Genomic DNA, 5374 nt, shown 5'->3' on the forward strand with positions numbered 1-5374 from the left:
AACGTTATGTCGCAAGTGCATAGTTTACCACGTATTTACAAAATTTCAGTGGTTACTAATTAACCAATAATCAATGAGAACTTGAGTGACTGTCACAATATAGTTGGTATGACTATTACTACTACTAATAATAACTAATCATAATAAGTAATCACAGCCCGTTATTAGTGATCACGTTACGATTATCCACATTATTATAAGAACACACCCAGCAAGATACATACATTCATCTAGATAAGTGTTAAAAGGCAATAAGCTACTGTACCGTTTGTCGTTCGTCTCATTACACTAGCTGAGACAAATGAACCATTACAAGAGTATCCGGTGACGATGTGTCTGTCTGACGTGGCGCGCCTGGATCGCCTCTACCTCTCTCGCTCATGCGCTCTCTCCACGTTTATTTGATAGACGCGCAACGCACTACTTATATTGTAGCTAGTTATCAGTAAAAGTCAACAAGCACGCGTGGACGGGCCCATGATGGTTAATGTACCACATAGTTCCCACAGGCTTCGCACCTGTCGTTCACATATGATAGTAAGATGCAAAATAACGATACGAGTGTTTATCGGCTCAACCGCCTATCTCTACTCGCATGCAAGACGTCAACGCAATCGACACGACCACTTCACACGAAGTGCGCGCGATTTTTATCTGCATTAGCGAAGCGGTAACGGATAACGAAGGCATCCCTCACGTCTGCTGTGCCGATAGCGGGGCTCGCGTGTTCAGTTCGCGCGTCTAAGAAAGAATCATACGCTGAACATGCCCCCCTTGTTAATATTGATTGACTCGGAAAAAATGTAGACAGCTGCTATATACGTAAGTTGCTAGCCAAATTACCCACTGGTCATGCAACTACTAGGCCTACCTCCATGGTTACCGGGTTACTAAGTAGTGTTATGAAATGATCTTTTTTTCGAGGATGTATATTGTAAATTGTAAATAAGGCTTAGGTTGGTTGCCGCAATTAGCTCACTAATTGGTTTGAATCACATTAAACACCATTATCTACACAGACATCTGTATCCTATATACATGCGAACATCTATGACTAACCACGCACCGCACCGGCGCGATATGAATTCTGAAATCATGCTAAACACCAACGCTACGGTGAGCGCGTGAATGCTGAGAAGGTAGAAGTGGGATAATGTAAAGAGCGTATAAAGAAGGAGAACGTACAATGTTGAAATGGTGAAACCATGTTACAGTATTAGTCGAATTCAGAAACATTTATTGATCATGCAGCTGTCCTACTTTGTATAAAACAAACCGCTTGTCCTTACGATGCTCCTACGCTGAAATAATGAGCGGTGAAAATCTGGTATTTTCGCCGAAAACCGACTCGAGATCAGTGTTTACTGCGACTGTCTCTCGCTTTGTGGCCAGTGTATTGCTTCCGGTCGCCGCTGCATGTGTAGCGCCATGGTAGCGCTGACTCACGTCAGATTCATCTTCTCACGAGATTACTATACATCAGGCTATACATCCAGCGTGGGGTGGGCACAGGTGGCCATCACTATGAAAATCAATAACCGACGTCATTCATTCCATTTGTCAATCATTGATGGAAACACGCGAGGTTTGCCGAAGTTATCTCAAAGCGAGAGATAAGGTTACGCTTCGTTTACCCTGTTTATTTTGTAACCATGGCATATAGTGGCGCTCATAGGGTCTATGTCCCCCAGGGTACTGCCGGAACGTACCCTGGGTACGGTCCGGTATATCGGAACATACCCTGGTCACTATTTGATATGGCAGGGGCGTGTACAGGGGGGGGGGTCCAGAGAGTCCGGACCCCCCCTGCTCGCGCAGAAAACGCATCTGAGGGAGTCTAATTTCAAAAAAATTCTGGCCGAGGGCCCCCCAGACAAACCCTTCGGTGTCGCGTTTTGGTTACGTAGACCCCCCTGCTACAAGCCTGGGGGTTAGATTCATCAAGTGCGTACGCCAAATAGTTTGGTAAATCTTTGTGTTTACGCAATCGCGTTGTGTTTAGTTTGGATTTCATCAACACAGCTATTAGTAATTTTGCGTACAGCATTTCGGCTACGCAGAGCGAGCGCAGTTTTTGGTGCGATTCCATCAGGCTAATATTACGTAAACTTTGCGGAACTTTATACAGAGCTGACGAGGTGCCGTAAACACTGAAATTTCCGGCAGTTTCAGCATGACCGGAATACATTATTTTATTGAGAAAACACTATAAAATTTACTACGTAAATATAAATATAATAAAATACTTTACCACTTACTACACAGACGGCGGAGACCTTTGCGATTTTTTGTTGCTTGGCATTGGTTTTTCGTTATAAGCGAGTTTAGTTAGAGTGTACGTGCACACGAACACGCAGTGTACGTGCAACGCACGCACGCACACGTGCAAGCACGACACGCAGTGTACGTGCAACAGCGCACGCACGCCGTGTTACGTACACACGCACACACGCACGTGTACGTGCACACGCACGACGGCACGCGTGTACGTGACTGACGGCACGGTGTACGTGCACACGCACGAGACGAACGTGACACGTAATCACGCAAGCACGTGGACGTGCACACGCACGCGAGCCATGTAAGTACACACGCACCAGCACGTGTACGTGCACACGGACGTAGTGTAACTGCACAGCACGCACGTACGCGTGTACGTGCAACACGGCACGCACGGCGGCGCCCGTGTAGCTACAAACGCACGCACGCCACCACAAGTGTCGTGCACAGCACGCCGCAGTTTAAGTGACACACGACGCCCGACACGTGAACATGCACGACCGAACGCGCACGTGTACTGTTACACACCACGTGTACGTGCACACGCACGCAGCATGCCCGTGTACGTACAGCACGCCGCAAGCATGGCACGGTGACACGCACGCACCACGCACGCACGCCGTTGTACGTGCACATCACGCACGCACACGTTGCACATGACGCCGCACGCAAGCCACGCACGCACCACGTGTAGTGACACGCACGCATGCCGTTACGTGTATTGTTCATGAGTGTTTGACGATCATACAAACGAAATGTGGACACTAACAGTCCCCAGCACTATGTTGACAGGGCTAGATGAAGCATTGGTTTAAAGTACAGAAAGCGTCAAGTTGGTTCTATCGTATGTGTCGCCAGTGTGATTGGTTTATGCTATGCACGTCTCAAAGCCAGAAGCACGATGGCGTAGTGGATTTACATGCGATTCATCAAAAATTTGCGTAAGCAGGGGCTACGGCTGCGATTGGATGATCGACCTACGAGCTTTGCGTACGTACTTCGTAGAAACTCGGTGTACGCAATACACTTTACGCAACGTTGATGAATCCGGCCCCTGTACACCAGGGGCGGATCCAGAGGGGGGGTCGAGAGGGTCCGGACCCCCCCTTTTTACCACAAAAAAGGAAAAAAAGGAACATACACACACATACACACACGCACACACACACTTATGTACGACAATTTATGTACGATGACTTATGACAATACAAGTACATCATCCAATATGGGCAACTTTCGAGCAATTCTTGAAATGATAGCCAGGCTCGATGACATACTTAGAGAACACCTTGACACCAGAATAAGAAATGCTCAGTATACATTAAAGGCAATTCAGAACGAAGTGATCGATTGATGTAGTGGCGGAATACATTCGCAATACAAACACACGAAGTCTTAATGATGAGAATGCCTTCTTTTCCATCATAGCAGACGAGGTAACAGATCCCCATGGAAATCAAGAAATTCTGTCTGTGTGCCTGAGGATGCTGTCTGACTGTAAAGTGAACGAGTTCTTTTTTGACTTTGTGTATCTTGAAAGAGCAACAGGTGAAGCAATAGCTGATGCTATTATCAAGAGTCTGAAAGATCACGGCATTGACATCAGTAAAGCTAGAGGCCAGAGCTATGATGGTGCTTAATGCATGTCCTCTGAAAGGGTTAGCGTTCAGGTGCGGATAAGAGAAGTATCCCCACGGGCCTTATATGTACACTGTAACAGCCATGTTCCCAACTTGAGCATTGCCAGCGCCTGCAAACTACCTAATATCCGGAACATGATTGACACGCTGAATGCTGTGTTCCTGTTCTTTGACCTGTCTCCAAAACGACAACGTTTTCTGGAAAGAATTATAGGGCAGTTGGCGCCAGATCTCAAGAAGAAGACGCGTGTTGCATTGTGCAAGACCAGATGGGTAGAGAGGCACACATGCTATGACGTATTTTACGACATGTATGAGCTCATCTGTGAGTGCTTTGCAGCTATAGTGGACCCAGCCAGCCATCCAGAAATCTATTACGACAATTGGGCAGGCAGTTGGGACCAGGAGACCAGGACAAAAGTGCAAGGACTGTTGAAGAGCCTTGAGTCATCCCAAACCATGCATCATCGCCATTTGAACTCGAAGTATAGATAGAATAGCCTAATATATAGACTAAAGACAGGATAAAATATAGACAGCACGTAAATATCAACACCAGGGCGCGGCCATCTTGGATCATACTATCACGTACTACTATGGTCAGGGAAAACAAGGGGTGTATACGCGGAAAGCGATAACGCAAGATAAATAGAATATAATCATCTGCGCGGTTATGTATTATTAGTCAGCATAATATATGAGGAGATTTAAATAGAATGAATAGTCTACGTTGTCGGAGAGAGGAATATTTACTTAGAAACGAGTTGCATAAGATGATGCAATCACCGTACTAGCCACGGGTTGCATCAGCGGGTGAAAGCGATTGCACCAGCAAACGAAATCTGCGTGCCAGCTAGGTATATAAGGCACACCGAATCGCAGAGCAGGAGCGTTATTTTTCAGGTTAGGTTTAGGTAGGAAGAAGAAGAGAAAGAAGGAGAAGAAGAAAGCGTTATTTCTCAGGTCTAGGTAGGAAGAAGAAGAAGAGGAAGAAGAAGAGGCAGAGGACGAAGAGAAAGAGGGAGAAACCATTTTAGGTATCGAGGAGAGAGATAACGGAGGGACGAGAAGCACGGGTTTTCAGGAAGAAAAGAAAACTACAGGTAAAATGGGGGCTCGTCCGGGATCTTTCACTATATGTGGAGAAGACCGGGATTTCAGTTAGGTAGAGCCAGGAGCGACTACGAGGGAGACACCCGTGGAGGCTGCCTAGGTCTACGCGAATCGAGGACGAACGTGAGAGAGGAAGACGAAGCCGGCGACGCATTAATCTAATCTATATTTGAGTTCGTATGTATGTATGTATGTATGTATGTATGTATGTATGTATGTATGTATGTATGTATGTATGTATGTATGTATGTATGTATGTATATGTATGTATGTATGTATGTATGTATGTATGTGTGTGTGTGTGTGTGTGTGTGTGTGTGTGTGTGTGTGTGTGTGTGTGT

This window comes from Priapulus caudatus, unplaced genomic scaffold (assembly GCF_000485595.1).
Source record: "Priapulus caudatus unplaced genomic scaffold, Priapulus_caudatus-5.0.1 Scaffold89, whole genome shotgun sequence".
In the NCBI taxonomy this organism is placed as follows: domain Eukaryota; kingdom Metazoa; phylum Priapulida; class Priapulimorpha; order Priapulimorphida; family Priapulidae; genus Priapulus; species Priapulus caudatus.